This window comes from Porites lutea, chromosome 13 (genome assembly GCF_958299795.1).
Source record: "Porites lutea chromosome 13, jaPorLute2.1, whole genome shotgun sequence".
In the NCBI taxonomy this organism is placed as follows: domain Eukaryota; kingdom Metazoa; phylum Cnidaria; class Anthozoa; order Scleractinia; family Poritidae; genus Porites; species Porites lutea.
In genome coordinates, this window is record NC_133213.1 from 21724820 (window position 1) to 21746477 (window position 21658).

The window sequence follows — 21658 nt, forward strand, 5'->3', positions numbered from 1 at the left end:
GACCTGTTTCGTAGAAGCTTTCGATCCGTCTATTTAGGTGGTGAATACATTCACACCATTTTCATAAAGAATTCAGCAATGATGGAATATAACAGTATGTAAATTTGTATACAGTTTTGCCTCATTGATTACCACGTGAAAACCAGGGAAAAGGGGGTGGGGTATGTGCCTGGAAAAATGCACTCCCGTCATGGAGTCCGCCCCATTCAAACACCTGCAAACTGGAAATTGCCCACTTTAGCTAATTAGACAGCTGCAGCGGATGCTTCCTATTCTCCAGCCCTACCTCTCCCTTCTTAATTTCAGAGTAAAATTTCCATTTCAATAGTCACAATGGTTCCCCTCCACTACAGTTTGCTTATTATTGCTAAAGAATTCAATAAAATAGCAGTCATCCATTTAAGAATTCCAAAATCAAAGAATAAGTGAAAGATATCGGGGCAGTGATTTAAATTTCCTTCACTGACTTTGAAGAAATACAATAGCTTTGCCTCTCAGATGTGAATAAGCCCCCCCCCCCCCCCCCCCCCCCTACACCCCCTACCCCTCAAAGATGGCTGGAACAAGTAACTCCCAGCGGCTTGTTGGAGAGATTTAAATACGCCCTACGGTGTTTTTCAAATGCTGCAACAAACAGTTGACCAACCAAATATTTTGTTCCATTACCTAATCGATGCAGGGTTGAGCACTCGTGTTTGTTTAAACTAACCACTTTATGGGAATGAAACTCTACTGTTCAGACCACAACAAATTAAGCTTTGCAATACTCGAAAGCACGTGTGACTTAGGAAATCAACCGACACCGATTAATGTTTTGTATTTACGTATTTCATACATTTAAGGGGAACGCAATATGCTGCTAATGAAAGATCTTACCTTTTCCGCATTTTATACAGAAATTTGCGGCGGCGCCGACTTTATAACCAGATCGATGGAAAATATATTTTGCAACGTTTTCTTAGTTTCACAAGAGTATGTAAATTAGGTTGCATAATACTGCTGAAGTATTTAAGGCGTGCTCGTAAGGTGTCTCAAGGGGCTAGTACAATATTTAAGGTTTGTTAAGCTATGCAAGAGCCATTCGAGGCATCTGTTTCAACCCTAAATTTTTTATTTTATTTACTGCTGTAATTTCCCTGAGTTTTTAAAACTGTAACTCTGTTTTTTTGTAACGCTCTACGCTGGCTTTATCAATAAACGAGATGCTCGCTCCTATTCCGTGTTTTGTGATTATTTAGATTAGCTACAAAATATTTTATAATCGTTTCAGTGTGATGAGAAGATAAAACATCTTTACCTTTTAAAAGTGTTTAAAAACATCTCCAAACCCCGCTTTTTTCTTTTCCACCGCGACTGACTTTATAGCACTTAGGCCGGACTTCGGCCGTGAAAGTCACTTCCGCTGTCCACGCAGGGGTTTTAAGGGGAGTCGTATTTCTTCCCTTCTCCCCTAAAAACGCATGTTTAGAAAGGGTCTTCATGAAATTTTCAAGACAGCTCTTTTTAAATTTCACAAGAAACACGTAAACAGGAATACTTCATGAAAATTAAACACGTTTATAATTTGATAATTTACAATGATATGCTAAAAATTGGTTCTACATGATATGGTTTCCTTCCTCAGAACTCACTTTGCTAAAACAAGACTTAATACATAAAATTAAGATAACGTTTACTTGTACGTTACAACAGAACTATAAAACCACTTCTCGCCCTAATCCAAAGAGCTATTAAAAACTCAAAACTTCACAATTTGCACTTTCTGAACAAACGAAAGCTAAAAGGGCGCATGCCAGGAGCAGAATCGCGTTGGCCAGTGGTACTCTGGCTCCATTGCACAGGTTACCCTCGCAGCAGTTGACTTTACACTTCTTGATTGTAGCTCCTTTTGGAGCAAATGCCTTGCAGAGCTCCTCGTTGCCACAGGCTGATTTTGCGCTACATTTTCTGGCATAACCTTCTACTGACATCGCCAGGTCTCCCGATTTTGAATGGTAATGAATATTGGCGCAGGTTTCCTTACCAGAATCACAGGCCACCTTTTTCTGGATAGAGGCACAGTCATCCCAACTCTTAGTTGACACACAGTGGTAGCACTGGAGACCGTGTTCTGTGATAAGAAAAAAGAGTAAAACCATTGTTCCTCCTGTGGTCTTTATATGAGTCGTCAAGTAGCTTTCGTTCCTCTGAGTTAGCCTATTCGGCCTTTTGCTTCATGGGCTATCGACTCAGAGCCAATTCGCGCTCAAGGAAAAAATATTCACGACGCTAGGCGGTGAATTTAAAGCAAAACAAACTCGCCGTCGAAACTGGGTGTTTTGCCAAAGATTCAGAATAAGAACTTTTTGAAAATAAGGGAATATCCTAGTGTTGATGATTCTGAAGGTAAGAAAAGACTTCATGGTGATTGAACAACGTGATTTATTGTGAAGCGGTATACTGTAGTTTACGTTTTATACGCTCGAAGCAATGTTTACCACTACACAGCAAAATTGCGGAGGCTGCTTTGTCACTGTTTTGTGAGAGACTGCTACGCCTTAACCAATTGAGCTCGAAAGCCTACCTGGATTTGGTTGTTAAATTTGTTCGTAATAGGCATTCGGCAAAACGTAAGAGGGACCCTTTAGGGAAAAAGTGTCTCAATTAATTTTGTCGCGGATTGTAGCATTTTCTTCTGAGAGTGAAGTCCGATACTTACTAGTTGTTGACGGGAGAGGTCGTCCTTCCGTGACGTCACTGGCGGGGCTCTCTGATCTTGAATTGACGTTATTATTGTCTGGATAATCATTTCTGCCAACAGTTTTAAACTCGTAAAGCTCATTATTCAAGCCTTCGATCTCGATGCTCTGCGTTTCAAAATGGTTCACCCAGCTGGTATTCTGAAAAACTTCTCCTTCCACTACAAAATAGATTAATAATACAGAATTTTAGATAGTTACTTAACTGAGGGAGGCGTTTCATTTCTTCCTCTTCTTCTTACTCGTGCAATTCATGACAACATATACAAATTTTTAAATAGCCCTCACCCCTCCAATTACAAATTGGTTTGTTCGTTTAACCCTAGTAATACCGGGGCGAGGTGGCGGGGTTTAGCCTCACCCCCCCCCCCCCACCCCTCACTAAAATGTTGAATAACTTCCAAACTGTTCAGCTGTGACCGCCAAAATAAGCGAATTTTTCTACAAATTAACTGAGAACATCAAAATCGACGTCACCATATTTTTACTCATTGAATTATTATGTAACACTTAATTTAGCAACTCAGCGTCCGTCCTACAGAGGTGCCAGCCTTATGGAAAGCCAAAGACAACGGTTGAAGAAAAAGGTGTCCGTCATAGTCGATAGAAGTTGTCTGTAAAAGAGCGTCGACTTTGCCAGTAACGTGTGACCCTTTCACTCCGAAAGTGGCAAAAATTCCAAAGTTAGAGGTTTCATTTGAATTGTCACACCATAGAATTTTGTCTTCAGACTCAAAAGATAGAACGATATACTCAAATGTTAGAACCATCTAACAGGTCTAAGTCATTTACTCTGGGTGTGTAGGGGTTAACGAGCTTTCATTTATTAACATCTTTAAAAATGCTTACATTTCCTTCGATACATGACCAAGAACTCGTGCGTGTAGCCTCCACCCAGGCCAAATTTGTAAGTAACTCTTACTTTATCCACAGCGGTTCACTCAGCGGTGGGTCTTGCTGGTTTTGCGGAAGCTGAGAAAAATAATCATTTTACAGGCATCTAAATATAACTTAACGGAATTCATAACAAGCTGAAAGATCCCCTGCAGTCCACTTGTGGCCATTAGTGTTAACATACACCTAGGCGTCCACGCACTCTAGAATAGAAGGGCGCATATTAGTGGGAACAGCGAGGAATTCTGAGCTTGTTGCGCCTCGCATTAGCAAATTTCGCGGATCGTCGTCGTGGAATGAAGGCAAGGAAAAGCACCTCAAGGTACGATGCAGTTTTACCAGGGATTTAACTACTTTCCCCATTATCAAGGTATCCATAATAGGGGGGATGGTTCAAGGAATGCATGCCTCGTCTGGATGTCTGGACCCAGTAGACTTTCCTTCCGGGCAGCAAAGATTTCATACTCACTTGCTTGATGGTAAAGGGTCCAGGCAAGTTTGATTGTAACTAAAACGTAATTAAGACAAGCCTGCAACTGACATGGAGTAAAAATTCAAGGGTCTTTTTAAGCCCTCAGCGAGGTCACGGCAATGAGAGAGTTGACTCCAGAACTAATCAATAAAATATTGAAAAATTACTTACGAGCATATGCCACAGTTCGAGTTGTCTTTCTGACTTGTTCTCCCCACCCTTTGCTTGTCTCTGCTTGTATTTCTACAAAATAATTTCTCTCCGGCGTCTGATTGTCCAGCAGCTTCCTAAAAACGCCTGGCCTGACTTCCTGCCGGGATACCTGAAGATCGTTACTTGGCTGCGAACCTTCGTACTGGGCCGACCTCACTCGGTATTTTGTAATAACACCGTTCGGTTCCACAGGAGCTTTCCATGTAACCATGATATATTTTGCAAAGGCATAGACGTTGACTTGTGATGGTGGACCAGGTTCTAAAAGGAGGAATAGGAAATGACAATTTAATTGACTTTGGAAAGAGCGAACCTTAGCTTTTCTTCGGACTTGACACTTATCGTGGCAGTGAATCTTGCATGCCTAAACCCTTTCGATACCAATAGTGACCAAGGTAAAATTAAAAAAAAAAAAGAAATCTGATCGCCCAATCGTCCGATCGTCCCACATGGCGTCATACCGATTGATACTGTCTCCTCTTTCCAAGACCTGCACGGTGGGTCTGGCACGAAGTGACCGCCTTATGGAGTCAACGAAAAGACAAAGGACAGTGTGTTCATTTTAGTGGGGGGCAATCCGTCTCATTAAGAACTCTGTTAAGAAAGAGGGGACTTTGTACTCCATAACACAACTTACCAGCTTCATCAGTCGTAGCAAAGGCTTCGTCACTGGCCGGTCCTTCGCCGCCCTCGTTGTAAGCCGTGATGGAAAAGTTGTAGTTAGTGTAAGGCGTAAGTTTCGTTACAGTATGCGACTGCTTGCTGCCTCCTGGGACATTAACAAACATCGCATCTCCAGGAATTTCTCGTCGATGTCTTTCACTCAGGCGACTTTCACCCCAGTAATAAATCTGCAAATGAAAATGCACTACTGCAAACAACTGTTCTTGACACCATTTCTTGGATGTGACTCGACCGATGCCTTTGTCTGACTCGATCAACAAAATCTCACCAAAGAAACTTTACCAAAACCTACTTCCAAGCTAAAACTAAACGGATTAAAAGAAAAAAAAAAAAAAAACAGCGAATAAACGCCGCACCCAGGGTTTCTTCTCTTTCCGTCTTGCTCCAGGCAAAGGGAAAAAGGGAGGTCCTGGGAAAGAGGCTGCTCTCACCTTATAACCATCCACACTTCCTCGAGTAACTGTGACAGGAACCCACGTCAAATCAACAGTGCGTGCCGTGGCAGCTCCAGTTTGTACATTTCCCGGCTTTCCTTTGGGCCGGTCAGGACCCGAATATGATTGTACTACAGGACCCTCAGGTCCCAACCCTTCCTCATTCCCAGCTTGAATCTGAAATTCCCACAGCTTATAAATGCCGGGATTGGGTATCGCAAACACGTCAACAGCGGGATCAGTGATTTTCTCGGGGGTGCCAAATTTCCCATCCGGCACCTCTCTGTACTTCAGCAAGTAGTAAAGGCCGGGAGCATTCCAATCCACTTTAGGCATTGCCTACGAAGAAAAACGGCAAAACCGTTACGTTTTTCAAGTAGGACCTCGGCTCATAAGCCCCTCCGAATATAAGCTAAATAACTAAATAAACCCTAATCAACACTTTAAGAAACAAGCCCTGACATGAGTTGTCACAAGTTAGATTTCTCTGGCTATGATATCCTATAAATTGGTGTTTCCTTAGTGTTGCAGGCACTACTTTTAATCATTATTGGTTAGATCTTCTTTGTCCGAGGTGCAGCGTAAGTCTACTAATGGCGGTTTTTTTTCCTTTAAATAGCAACCACGAGGAGAAACTGTTGAAATATCAAAAGGAGCTTAACTGTCACGACCTCTTCGATTGGCGCATGAACCACAATATCTTAAAAGAAAGTTAGAACAACAAGGGTTTAAAGGTTTAAACCTAAGGCTAAGTCTACTTACAGTCCAAACAATATCGAGTTTCTCCGTTCCCTTGGCATTTCCACGGAAATGGTCTGGATATTTATCCGGAGCTGTTAAAAGTACAAAGATTTTAAGTCACCTCTCTTCCAAGAATGCTTTAAAATCGAACTCAATATCAAGAAACAACCCAACAGGTGATGACTTTGAATGACTTACACAACACATGATTTCAACTAACGACTCAAAAGTCAGCATTTTTAACTGCGAAAGACCAAAATCAATGTGGTACAGTGGCGGATCCAGGGGAGGGCCCCGGGGGGCCCGCCCCCTCTTATTTTTAGACCAAACTGAGACCCGAAGGGCGGAAGGCAATTTTTTTTGAGACCCCCCCCCCCCCCCGTTATCTCAGCGTGTGGATGACCGCCCCCCCTTCTTATCTGAAGGTCTGGATCCGCCATTGTGGTATTTAACTTTCATTGCCCCGGGGGGGGGGGGATGTTCTGATCCTCACATTTCGCTTACCCACGTGACCGTTGAAAAGCCAAAAGTATACTCACGTCCAACATCCGTTCGACAAAATTTAGACGTGGCTACACTTGGGCGGCTGGGTCCAAAGCGGTTGACAGCTCTCAAACGGAAGCGAAGGGTCGCCCATCCGGTCAGATTAAAGGTAAAGGACGTCGCATTAGGGTTTGTGACATTTTCAATGCTATAAAACACGTTGGGCTCATACGAAGATTCCTGCTCAATAATAAACTTCGTAATGGACCCATCTTTTGCCGCTCCATTAACCCAGGAAAGCGTTGTAGTGCGATTGAAGCAATTTGTTATGGCAAGATTTGTTGGAGGATAAGGAGGAGCACCTATAAAAATCAGATTTAAACGAAAAAAAAATGGTTAGCGTGATAAAGCCGTCTTTTTTTCAAAACTGGTCTTTACACTAGATCATAAGTAATTATGCCCTGTACACACATCAGCACAACATACTGTAAATTCTGACTCCACTAACACGAGATATTCATTGTGAAAACCTTTATTTAGGATGCGTCAGTCAGTCATCTGATGCAAATGTTAAATCAATGATATCCTTCTAGCAAAATACTAATATATGTTTTAAGCTAGAACTTGTACTACGCTACTAAAAACTACCATTGAGATCGAAGTTGCCAAAAAAAATGAGTGGAAACGTATTACCCTACTAATGCGTGGCACGTAAAACCCTGGGGAAAGGGATCAAGGAATATACTTTACAATGTTAGGTAGACTACTCCGAAATTATACTTATGGAAAAGGGTGCGGGTCTAAATACCTAATTCATAAACTATACACCGAAATAAGAAACGTTATTCCAAAACCTACAGATCTGAAGACGTAACAAATTAAAATACAAAAAAGGAAAACTTGCAAAACAAACGAAAACTATCAGAAGGACTGAGCTAACGTAGAATGGCACAAGTCTCGCGCCAAAACCACAAATAGCCCGACACTATCCCAGGAACACCAGCGCGCCTCTATACCGTGCCCTCAGAATATTAATTTCTGACTAATTCGTTCCCATGTCTCTCAATTGTGAGAAATTACATTTGCTGTGAACAACTTAGTATCAAAGTTGCATTTTTATTGGAACTAAAATCCAAATTCAATTTTTTAAGTCCAAAAACCGATGTCAGTAAGTTCTGTTTGACTCTGAATTTAAAATATTAGCTGAAATCTAAATCCGATTCTGAGAATTCATAACTCACACGGTAGTAGTAGTAGTAGTAGTAGTAGCAGTAGCAGTAGCAGTAGCAGTAGCAGTAGCAGTAGCAGTAGCAGTAGCAGTAGCAGTAGCAGTAGCAGTAGCAGTAACAGTAGCAGTAGCAGTAGGAGTAGGAGTAGGAGTAGGAGTAGGAGTAGGAGTAGGAGTAGGAGTAGGAGTAGGAGTAGGAGTAGGAGTAGTAGTAGTAGTAGTAGTAGTAGTAGTAGTAGTAGTAGTAGTAGTAGTAGTAGTAGTAGTAGTAGTAGTAGTAGTAGTAATAGTAGTAGTAGTAGTAGTAGTAGTAGTAGCAGTAGTAGTAGTAGTAGTAGTAGTAGTAGTAGTAGTAGTAGTAGTAGTAGTAGTAGTAGTAGTAGTAGTAGTAGTAGTATATATACCATAAAAAGAGTACTTTAATACCTGAGACATCAATAGTAGCAGATGCTTGATCTTCAGATCTTATTGGACCAGAAGTGTAGGCCACACAAGTATAATTACCAGCTTCATCAACTGTAATGTTAGCAATTGTCAGAACCTTAGCTCCTTCAAGCCATTGAATTCTGTTGTTGTATGTTATGACAGCATTATCCTTTTTCCAGTAGTATCTTAACTCAAGAGACGGGTCAGCGGTTGCCTCGCATCTTAGATCAACACGAGTTCCCTCGTCAATACTTTGATCACGTGGTCGAACGACAATTATTGTTCTCTCTGAAAAACAAAATCATCAACAGTATTAATTTTACCAAATCAGAGGATACCAATTTCCGCGCGTTTTGATTAACTCCCATAACTCCCTGGCTGTTAGGAAGCTTAAACAACCACGACGACGATGGTTAGCGAAAAGGTCACCAAGAAGTGAATTAGCGTTCTTTTAAACCCTGCCTCGGTGAGTTTGTCAAATGCAGGCGAGTTTTCCCGGTGTCAAGTTCTAAAAGACTCTATCCAATTTCAAAAGAAAAAGGTCAATTCATTACCGTGTATCAACGTTCCTTCCTTCTATGGTGTTATTACTGATAACTAATGATATCTACATCCCTTGAAAAAAAAATTAAAAAATGCGATATTGTTTAAATTATTCTGGTACAAGGTTTTTGTCTATTGAAGATTGAAATTACTCAATTTTCCTGATGTATTCCGTCTTTATGCACTTGCTAAGATAACCAATTGCATTTTTGATGTTGTCGTAGCCTTCATCACTGCTTGAGCACCCTCTAGGGAAACTTAAGCCCCGTCCACACGCATCCGGGTATTTTTGAAACCGCAACCTCTTTTTACTCGCATCGCCCTTCTGTCCAAAAGAAATCAGTGAATCCGCTCAACAGAACCGGATCTTTTTGAAACCGCTCTCCAGAGAGAGAGAGAGAGTGTGTGTGTGTTTTTTTTTAGTCCAACGGTTTTGCGAATTTTTGTAGACGAGATAGTCGTCTTTTGTTTACTGATTTTCCGTAATGCACTGAGACCTCAACTTCTATACCGAAAAAGAGTTGGACCTACTAAAAAATTTAAGAGACATACTCGTATTGGCCTAGCCTGCGCCACAGATGAAATTGAAACTGCGGGGCTAGAGTACGTCTGCGATGCAGTCTAGTACAGACATATGTGCATGGTATTCTCACCAAGAACTGTAGTTGTTGCATTTTCCGTCGCGTTACCCAAGAAGTTCTCTGCATAACATTTGTAAAGACCCTCGTCTCGATTCTGGTCAACGTCGTCAATTATCAATGTGCTGAATTCCCCATACTCTATTCTGTAGGGTGGAGATGACGTCAGTAGAGTGTTTCCTTTATACCATTTATATTGGTCTTTAGTAGGCCGTGGAGCTGCTTTTGGATTACACGTCAACCGCCCTGCAGTGCCTTTGAACAAGTAGAATGGACCAAATCCGGACTCCGCAAAAGATGGTTTTATGGCTTCAAAAAGAAAAATACAGCCAGACTGAAGACGCGACAGCGGAAATGAAATGCGCAAAAGGTAGTGTTTATTGCTTAAGTTTGTGCGGTGATCCCAACCTTTTTTGTTTGCGGTTTGTTTGTTTGTTTCTCCTGCATCCAAGCAATGTTTAGTATTCCTCATCTTATACAAAAGTTGCAATGTTAAGTTTTTCTTATCTAACACGCCAGTATTAGAGCGGAAATTTTACTATTTATGCAATTTTCCAAGTGATTACCTAGAACCTTGACATATGTGGAAGACATGATCATTCCATGTGGATTCTCCGCCACACATTGATAAATACCAGTTTCATTTGGGTGCCTCACATTCTTGAAAACCAGCTTGTTGCCACTTAATGTTACCTGTACACTGTGAAATACAACATTTTACTGCACTAATAGAATACCAGGTGAGCTTTCGTCCAAAAACATAATATCTTCACATGTGAAAATAACAAGTAATAAATCGCGCCTTTCACAGCAAAAACTATTAAAGTGAAAAAGGTTGGTATTTCATTGGTGTTTATAGCCGCTTGGAGATACGAAATTTCTCTTCTTGCGCTGAAAAATATTTCACTTGTTCGCTGCGCTCACTCGCGAAATAATTCAACACTCGAAGGGAAATTTCGTATCTCCGCGCGGCCATGTAATATCCTCTATTTCCATGATAAGAAACATACTGAAACTGTACCTGTGACTAGCAACAAAAAAGAGGCAAGGGAGGGGAGGTTTATGTGGAACACTGTCAAGTTTAGCCTGCGAAAACAGCCGTTTCTCCTCTCTCTTCGCCGCGGAGAACGTTTCGCGTGGAGGAACGTCTCTGACTCAGCGACAAAAATTCCATACTGATGACGTAAATCAATGTTTACATAATATATCCGGTAGTCATGCGTTTCCATATCCAAATTTGTTCAATTTTACGTTTCCTCCATGCGTTTCCTCCTGGTCAATTTTACTAAAGCGTTGTGTTCATCTGCGAACGAGCTCCAGCAAAACTCAAATGCTTCTTCTTGAGAAGAATATGTTCCACCCATTTTGACTGTTTTGTTAGAGATTCGAATTCATCGCGTTTACATGTGACCTTCGTGGCCTCTTGCCTGTCATTCGTAAAAAATTTTACGTCATCAGTATGGAATTTCTGTCGCTGAGTCGCAGAAATTATTCCTCGCGAAACGTCCTCAGCGGCGAAAAGCGAGGAGAAACGGCTGTTTTCGCAGGCGTCGCGAAACGTCCTCAGCAGCGAAAAGCGAGGAGAAACGGCTGTTTTCGCAGGCTATGTCAAGTTTAAATTGATTTTTCTGATGAGTGCAAATCTACTTGTCATCATGCCTCAAGAAACTTTTTAGCTTCTTTCTTGGGATTGCTACCAACTTGGACAACAAAAACAATAACAGTAGTAGAACCTTTCCCAATTTTGACCGTTGATCTCTAAATAATTTGCTTTCACCTTGCACTTCATGTTTTCTTCAGCTTTTTGGTGCAGGAGGAAATATTTTTTATTCATGCCTTTATACAATGTATTATTATTTTACCTCTTTATATTTAAGTATGAACGTCATACAGATAACTTCCAAATGCAACCTAGACTGAATTATAACTTTCCAGTGCAAAACGTTTAGCTCATCTAGGATGTGTAGAGTACTAAATTACATGACATTCTTATGCATTAAAATGATTCTTGAGAGCACTAAATTTTTCCCTGACTCTTCAAATGAAATCTAGAAAAAATCAAAAGTTAGTACTTATAACAATATGTGAGAATAAAAACAGGGTGTGGCCTTCACATTTACCAATTCACAAAGCGTGTACTAAGAGAAACAATTGTTACAAAACTTACGTTGATGTTGTGAGTTGTTTTCCATTCTTGTACCACTTAAAAGATGGCGAAGGGTCTGCAAATACATCGCATGTTAAGCTACCATTGCTCTTAACATCAATTTCAACTTGTTGCGGAGGAGATACTAAAAACCTTGGAGCAACTGCAAAGAGAATCAATCAAATAATCAGTTGCATTGTATCATCATCAACTGTCTTTTCTTTAAAATAATTATGCCCCAGTCAAAATAAAAATGTCTACATGTTACAGGGTTCATAAAAAACATTGAAACCATTTTTCAAGGACTTTAAAAGGACTTTTTAAGGTCCACATTCGACTTTCAAGGACCACCTACCGGGAATATACTTTCACAGATTGTACAAAAATGCACATTTCCAGTCTGTTCTAGCAAGAGTTAAAGGCTTGAACTGTTTGCTTAACTAACTTTTCTGCATTTTTCAGTTCACTTGTCTTAAATTGATAGTTAATTAGTGCATAAAACAAAGAGTGCTTTATGTAAGTAATCTATAAATTCTCTGAGCTATGTTTTATATTGTCTTAGACAACCAAAAAGCATCAAAAAACACTTTCCGGGCCACTAAGGTTTAAAGTTGAAGACAATTCAATGACTTTTCAAGGATTTGGACATAGATTTAAGGACTTTTTAAGAACGTGCAAACATTGTGTTTAGTACAGCAGAACCCCGGTAACTCGAACTCTGAAAGGACGCGAAAAACAGTTCGAGTTCGCGGGGGTTCGAGTTACGCGTCAGGGACGCAGGACGCAGAGGTAACAAAATCATTGCTGTTAAGATACCTATTACGACATCCCTACGGTGTATTAGTAAGATCAGTCCTTACAGATACCCACCCACCCCAAGAAAGGGTTGCCACACCAGTGGGGTCTATGTCCCCTACTCTTTTCGAACAGTGGTGTGGGTTCTGGTTTTACGTCGCACTAAACGAAGAACCAGATAAGTGAAAGTGCTTTGAGACGGAACATACCATTACTTTTTCATCCTTATCCGAGAAGACTAGAAAAAATAACCGTTTGCAGAGGTCATTACAAAGGCAGCACTTTCTTCTCAGTTATTTAAAGACCCTGAGTGTTGGTCAAGCGGGGCTTTGAACCCACGACCCACCACTCGGCAGACCAGCAAGTGAGTCTCCCAACTAAGCTACCGCAAAATTCCGAAAATAAGCCTCTCCAAATATAAACCCCTCCAAACCAGTAACGTAAAAAACCCTCCGTTAAATCGCCCCTCCAAATGTTAGCCCCCTTGGGGGCTTGTAATTGGAAAATTGCCCTCAAATACAAAGTAAGACAAAGCAAAAACAGTAAATTTACTTCTAACTATAAGGTTACCCAATCGATTTTGAGACGCAAATTTCCCTCCGTAGATAACTCCCTCCAAAAATAAGCCCCTCAAAAAGGGCCTTTGAAAAATATAAGCCCCGCGGCTTATTTTCGGAATTTTACATTAACCAGGCGGTAAGATTAATTTGATCATTAAAGGGATCGGTGCATGAGATTGAGACGGCCCTATCGCCATGCATTTACCTTCAACATTCAGCTGTACATCATGGACCAAAGGGTATCCACCACTTTGAGAATTCTCAGCCTCACAACGGTACCTGGTCTCATGCATGCTCTTTTTAACGGATATAATGTTAAGCAGTCTTCCTTGGAAATCACTAGCAATCTCAAAACTATCTTGTCCATGTACAAGGTTTTGCCAGTTTCCACTTTTGTTCTGTATTTTCCAAGTTATCGTTGGCACAGGTCTGTAAGTAACAAGAGAACGGGCAACCGCTTTGAACTAAAAGATGTCAACTACATTTAGTTTTATCAATCACTAAATTGCAAGGATTCCTGTGGCTGGGCAATGTTTTTGTGTGTTACAGTCAGGGTTCGTATCCATTTTTGAACAAAAACTTCAAGGACTTTCAAGGACTATCAAGGTGCATGCGAACCCCACATTCCCCGTTAATACGGACAATGAGGGGGCCATGGAAAATGTCCGCATTAAGCGGGTTTGAATTTAACTAAAATGTAAGGGCTTTCTTTGGATCCCCAGGGACAAAGCAAACTGTCCATAATAAATAATGAGGCATCCGTATTAAAGTGCCTATAACCCATAGCCAATATCTTTCTTTTTAAGAAGTAGAAACATATAACATGCAAAAACAAGCAATAGAATAGGATTTGAGCTCAATCAAGATTTTTAACGAGCGATCAAAATCCCAGTTCACGAAGTAAAAAACGCGCCTTATGGTGGACTGGGCCGAGTAGCCTGTGACGTCAACCCGGTATCTCGGCGAAAACACGATGGGCTACAAGATACCGGGTTGACGCCACAAGCATTTAGTGCCCAGTCTCTCAATCACTCCTTTTTTAATAAATATGGCGGGAAATTAGCCTCAAATTGACGATTTCGTCCTTCGATAAAAGTGTGTTGAAACGCAGTGACAGGCACTTTAAGCGGGTGTCCGTATAGCGCGGTTTGACTGTACTATAGTTTTTTTTTTCTTATTTAAAAGCAAGGTAAAATTTATCAATTCTGGTAACAAACGGTGAGTTCCCTCATGCAATAATGTTCTTAACAGCTACAATGTAGCTTTTTAAACAGTACGGAGCAATATAAGAGAGTCAACTTTACAGCTTGCCCAAACAAGCATGTACAGTACTAGCCCGAGAGTCAATTTAACATTAGCCCTCCAAAACTTTTGACACGCAGGATCATTAATTAATTAACATTACATTTTTATTGATTATATTTACACCATTACATGTAAGACAGTTAGTTTAATAACTTCACTATATGCCAGACCTGCTTGAAAGCAGCTCTCGATCCACGTGACTATATCAGGAATTTAAAGCACTTGTCTTAAAATACTTCTGTGATTTGAATTCCTGCAGAATACTTCACTTGCCTGTCCGGCACGTTAAGAACAGAAAGCACTAGGCCGATCGCAAAATCTACTTGTCTCTGGGCTAGTGGACAAATGGCTTTCTTTGCACAGAGAACAGCCAATCACAAAGCAAATCAACGCATCAGAAACAGGTAGACAACAGCAAGACCGATTTGAAATGTATAGAATGTACCATGAACCGTTTAATGGCCGAGGTAAATGTTTGTATCTAGTTTAAGGTGAACAACTTATCAGATACCCAATTCCAATGAATGGGTGTAAGAAACAGTTGGCTGTTAGGGACGCTTTTGCATTGACAGCCTACAGTTCTAATCCCAGAAAGTTGGATGCCTAAATTTTCTGAAAACAAACCCATCCAATGCTACTGCCATTGATATTGGCTTATTAATAAATGAACAGAATTCATTCTGAAAATTGTCCATCCTAACTATTTATTTATCTGTGTAGAATGTATGTATATATTTCCTTATCTTATTACTATTTACTTTGCTCAATTTGTAAAATGTACCCATGCAGGCACTCACCTTCCAACTGCAAGGCAATACAAAGTTTTATTTCTCCCCTCCACAGCTGCTTCTATGGCAGCAGGTATAAGCTTCCATGCAGGCGCTCTTGGTGTCGCTGGATCTGTTTGACCTAAGACAAAATACACAATACTCTGTAAAATAATTATTTACCCTTTCTTTATGCTATAGCCTACTAGTAACGATACATCTTGTGTAACATCTCCCCTCCCTTTTTTATTAAGACTTGTTCAGTAAAAAAATGGGAGAAATCATAATAACATAAACAACCTGCATCTTTCCAAGTTAGCCTCAAAAGATTCCCACGAACAATTCTTCCAGCAACAAAAGCCTTTTTTTTTAATAAATGAAGAAACACTATGAGAACCTCTGTCAATTCTTACTAGTTTTTACACGATGTCACCAAAATTCAAAATGCGATTGTGATGAGTGTTTAATTCCATGAGGTATTAAATACAGCAGCTCAACACCTTCATTTACACAAATTTTCAGTCTTAAAGGTTCTTTGTTTTGTGATAGAGGATGCTTGAATTTCCAAGCTTTTGAGTGACATGGCACTTACACCATGTAGGAAGATGGCTACCGGGAAAGCTCTCATGTGCTGTAGGCTAAAAACATATCAATTAATTTTTTTGAGATTTTCCCATCTAAATATTCCTTGTCTCAAAATAAGTACGACTTTTTAATGTTTTTGAGTTCCTTAAGCAATGAATTGATGCTTTTGTAGAACACCATACTAATTTTTGTGCCCCTCAAAGGGACACCAACATGGCATCTCCATATACATGTACAAACAGGGTCCTGCTGGCAGCCGGGGAAATTCGCTGGCTATTTCACTTGAACTTCACTTGAACTTGGAGATTACCCCCCCTTCCCCCCACCACCAAAAAAACACTCTAATTTTTGCTCCGGAATGATGGAAATGCACTCTAAGAGGCCCAGATTTCAAAATATTTCCAGGAGGCATGCCCCTAGACGGATCCTTCCTAGGAACTCACGCTTTCAATTCAGTGCGTGCAAGTCGCAGAGAAAGTTTTTTCCAGTTCTCCGCCTACTCCAAAGCTTTTGCCACCTTTTAAAAATCTTATCGAAAACCCTGTACAAAGCTTTAAAATCTGGACAAAACATTTTTCTGAGTGCATCTCATATGATATATTGTAAAAACCTGATTCTTGGCGAGGCTTTATTCGTACATGTATACATCTTCTTTCATCTCCAAGATTCTGGACGTTCTGTATTGAATAGTTTTGATTTTAATTTTTGATGGCATGAAAGTGAAAACAGAGAATAGCATAATCAAATTACTATATGGACACCAGGTCAAAAGGACACTCCCAAAATGTTACATGTAATATAAATACAGGTATTTAATGGAATGGAGGTTCCTATTTCAATCACTGAGATTTCCTTCTGTGTTAAAAGAAAACAAAGAATTTACCTGCATTTCTCTTCTTTAACTTTAAAATACCAGAACTTTCAAATCTGTTTGCTCCAGTTATAAAACATCTGATTCCTTGGCTGTCATACTCTGCAAAATCGTCAAAGTCTTGCTGGGTAACATACATGATTAATAGTTGCCCTGTCTGTGAGATGGCTCGTCGATCATTTCTTTTGAACTGTATGTCCACAGTATTGATTTTCCCCTGCCATGAGTAGCTGACACCATAACTGGCAGAGTGCTGTGGACAATCAATACTAATCTCTTGCCCAAGATCTACAAGCACCTCCTGTTCATTTTGATTGCTGAATGTTCCTACAACTGTACAAGGAAACAAGAAAAATATTATAAACTAGTAATGACCAAAGGTTACCGAGTGCGGGAGACAACGGCTGAAGCTCAAACAATTTTGCTCCAGTGCTGCGCTTCCCGTAAGTTTCACGTGATAGATGGTCAAAACAAGCGGGATCAGATTATGAGTGATAGAAGATCCAAAACGTGTGATCAAATTGTGTTCTGTGCATTCAATTCATTCTAAGTAGAAGTCCAGACAAACGCTTGTCTACATACATGTGACGCATGCATAATAACTACCACGAGATTATGATTGCGGGCTACCCTTTTCACCCCCAATTAGTCAGGGTTGCACTTACATGTAGTAGAATTAAGCACATTTGTGATTGAACCCTGGATTTCACAAGTTCAGAGCACCTGGCTCCTTTCAGTTTTTCTTAGAGCACAGCCATGAGTTTTTTATTCTTGCGACGTAGAGAACTTCGCTTAGGGTTGTAATAAAGCTAGGACTCTTCACTTTTCACTTGCCTTTTGCAGGGCTAAAAAAAGTCAAATCTGGTAGTCCGCCGGGGAAAAGTGATATTCTTGCTGGGCAAGTAACTTTTAAAGCTGACTTAACTAAAAGTTTCAGCTAAGTCATCCCCTAACAAAATCATAATTATACTTTAGACAAACAAGAAATGGCCTTGGACAAGCCAAATGTGAGGGCTGCTTGCCCAAAGGACAAGGTGAAATTCATTGTTTTTTTTTTTTTTCAAGCTCTGCATCAAAAGCACAGCCTCAGGCTTTATTGTTTGTTTTTTGTTTTTGTTTAGATCTGTTGAACTGCTTATGCTAATGATACGGAAATGACTCCTTACCCGTAACAGCAACCTGTATCTTCCTGCTGAATGTCTCGATTCCAGTAACAGTGTCCCTGACAAAACACTGGTAATGTCCACTCTGTGCACTATCAAGGTAACTTCCGTATAAGGTTCCATCGGCACCAACGGTGAACTTACCACCCGTCGTAATTGCTGTGCCATTGTGCTTCCAGGTCCAATGCAAGTTATTCCCAACAGCATCACATGGTAATTTCAAGGCATTTCCTCTACTAAACTTAACATCCTCGGGAGCAAGTAAATCCTTGGTTGGAAAGTTAACAATTCTTGGCGGGTCTCGCTCCTGTTGACCTGCAATTTAGACAAAGAGAATCATTGCAGTTAACTGTGACTTTTAAGCTCATTTGTAGGCCCAGCAACATGTACCCATAAGGAGGCGTGTGTGACCAATGAACTCTTGGTCTGGAGGTCCGGGTTTCAAGCCTTGCTCATCGAGTTTCTTGCTGTAGTTGGTACTGTTTCCGTCACGTTACCCAAGAAATTTTCTGCATAACATGTGTATGGCTACAATTTGCTCCATAATATGTGTATGGTCCCTCGTCCCGATTCTTGTCACATTGTCAATTATCAATGTACTGAGTTCTCCATGCTATATTCTGTAGGGTGGTGATGATGTCAGTAGAGTGGTTCCTTTATACCACTTATATTCACTTGGCCGTGGAGCTGCTTTGGTTAAGCATTCCTCATCTTATACGAAAGTTCAGTACCCAAAAAGACACCCACTAGACTCCCGCTAGAGCCCGCTTAATGGAGGTGTCTACTAAATACAAGATTGTTCTACGAAAAATATAGGAAGCATAGACTATAATACATAGGCTAGCTGAGGTATGGAATTTACCGTCAAGCCCATATCTCACGAGTAAAAGCATATCGATTTGAACGCAAGTGATTAAATTCCATGAATTTATATCTGTTATGCAAACTAATATTATGTCAATCAAAAATAATTATTAAAAAAGTCGTTGTTCGCCCCCCCCCCCCCCCCCCCCTCCCCTCCCCTTTTTTGTTAGTACCTTTATAAACCCGAGCAAACATGCAATGGATGTAAGGCGATGACTATGGACTTTAACGGCAGGTGTCTTCATGGTAACACAAGTAGTTCACTGATTGCCTGATATTAACACACGTAAAATTATGGTATCTTTACGTGCGATCGGTGACAGTTTTTCTTAGTGGCAGAAATCCCTCTAAAAACTGTAGTTCATATAACAAAAGATAATTTTTTTTTTCGCAAGACAAAATAAAGAGATCGCGGGTGATGCTTTCTTCAACAGGCGGCAAAATACATAATAATGTCAATATTGGGTACAAGAAACTAACTCTGATGACACTCTGAGAAAACTGGGTTTGAGGAGAGATATTCTTGCTGCATGCTAACTCATATAACGTGACGTTCCCTCTCTTATCATTTTAACCATAGATAAAATCTCGTTAACACAAGGATTGTATGCGCTGATTGAATGAGGGGTGGGAAGGGGATGACTTTGTTTCGATTCGATGACATCGTCATATTGTGCAAACAGGTTTCGTACAGATTTGTGGATCCAAAACTCAAGACTTTTTCCAAAACAACAAATACCAAAAATGTACACGATGGTTGTCATTAACGGTACTGAAACCCAAAACCAACGGACGCTGCTAGAGCAAAGCCCTACAAAGGGCAACCATGTCCTGCCATTTGTTCGTCACTGTTAAAATCTGGTCGTTTCTGACAACTGTAATACCATAAATTTCGCACCCTGTTATAGTTGGCAGGTTTCACACAACATTACATCTTCAGTAAATTCATTTCTTGCGTAATTACCGTTTGTCAGTGTTGTAAGACAGATGGCTGAAAGACAGAGAATAATCTTCCACATTCTGAAGAATCAAATACTCCTGCAACAAACACAAACAAAAAAAAACAATGTTTTATTCATTATAGTGGAACCTCCATTGCTATAGAAAATGGAAACCTATCGATGCGAGACAATTTGGTTATGACGTCAGCGTACGCCCGCCCGTACGCCCCTACGGACTGGCATGGAGGGGCTAAGCAGACTCTACAAGGGGTGGGGGGGGGGGAGGAAGGAGAATCTAAGACATCCAGCTTGCGTTTGTCTTGACGAAACGTTAACCAGTTTACCTAAAGGCAGCCAGTGGAGTTTTTCCAGTAAAGATCTTGAATTTCTAGATTGTTTGCCTTACGACAAAGACCCTTGAAAAATATTGCTTTTAGCTTGGTCACGCTTCGACCAATCAAGTCTCAGATTGGACAAAGTTTTGACAGGTGAACTCGTGCGTAAAAACTTTTGCTGTATCGCCAAGTTTGTTTACCGACAACTGACTGAAACCTCGTGTACTTTTAAGTTTTAAACTTTTCGTGTTCTTTCAATGCTGCCACAACATGAAATACAGCCCCTTTCAAGATTCTTTGTTGTTTAAAGTTGGTTTGCTGTTGTTGTTGTTGAGGAAACTCGGTCACTTTTTCCTGCGATCGGATATGATTACTGGACAGATCAAATACCAAGAGTAAGCAGTTTGTAGCTAAAAAATTAAATGGCAATTACAGAGATGAAATGAAGTCATTATAAAGTATATCCAACAACTTTTCTGGTTTGTCCGACTAAAACGATTTTGACCCAGTCAAAAGGGAAAAAAAGTGCAGGCCTCCTCTGTTATTTATACAATTTATCCTGTTTAATCTTTATTAAGCAGCTACGTTATGGAATGGGACAAGTGGCCAATTAAGGTGACTCGACCCAGTTTTTTTAGGGGGGGGGGGGGTACCATCCTACTTTGAAGCTCTCTGGTATCCCCACCTTTACTTTTATCGTAAGTCTAACACATAGAATGGATAACATATAGATCAATCTACAATATAACATAACATTTTTGGCGATCGGAGTAAATGTCCCATGGTTATAATGCTACGCCCCTTTGAGGTCTGAGCCGAAAATCTGCTGTTGCCGGCATTTTTTCGTGAAAATCTCTCGGCTACACATAGTGCGTATTAGTGCCTTACGCTGAACAGAGTTTCACCAAAATCGCAAAGACCCAATTCGAGAAATTCAGCGGTTTCCAAATTTAGGTCATAATTTATGCGAAAATGATAAGCAAACTTTACACGGATTATATCTAATAAAGTATGAGATTCATCTCTTTATTTTGGGCATCGTTATAACAGATGGGTCCTTGCAAGTCAGCAAAACGCTTGAGGGCCTTGTAAATGCGCGCGATTTCGAGCAAAGCAAACATATAGAAATTATAGTTTTCGCTATTTGTTGACGTTTGTCAGCGTTTAAGAGTCCTTCTCACGAAAAAAGCATTTTCTTAACAATTCGTAGTTTTTTTTCCTTCAAATTTTTTCAGGGCCACAACTGATTAACTAACTACCCGGACGCTGAATTTCATGGTCATTGAAAAACTGTGACATTATCTTCTATAAGCCCAAACTTGAGTAAACATTGAAGATTTTTAGCGTTTTGGCTGAGTTTGTGCTTTGGGAGTTGTCTATTGTTTCTAGGCTGTCATTATACAGCATTCTTGTTCAGCACGCGTGCAATGACCGCGCTTGGCTGACTTCCATATTTCTCCATATTGTTGGTCTTCACATGATTTATAAAAAATTTCGCTTCAAAAGGGTTCTTGGTTTTGTGATAGAGTACGCTTGAATTTCTAAGCTTGTGCGTGACGCGACGTTTACATATGACGGCCAAGAGGCTGTCATGTAGGGTAAAAAAATGACTTATTTCAGGAAATTTTGCCATCTAAACACTTCTTGTATTAGAAAAAGTATTACTTTAATATTAATGAGTTTCTCGAAGAATAAATTCACGCTTTTGTAGCAAACTCGGAACCAGATGTTTCTGTTGGTTTCCGTCCGCCATGTTGGAGCTCATCCAGGTGAGCACCAGCATGGCGTCTCCATACAAATCTCTATAAGTTTGGGTAAAACATTTCTTCGGA

The 21658-nt window shown here is 40.3% G+C and overlaps 1 pseudogene; it reads right to left on the reverse strand.

Annotated features, from left to right (window-relative positions):
* Nucleotides 1–1222: 1222 nt before the first annotated feature.
* Nucleotides 1223–9966, reverse strand: LOC140922550 (fibronectin type III domain-containing protein-like; annotated as a pseudogene).
* Nucleotides 9967–21658: the final 11692 nt, after the last annotated feature.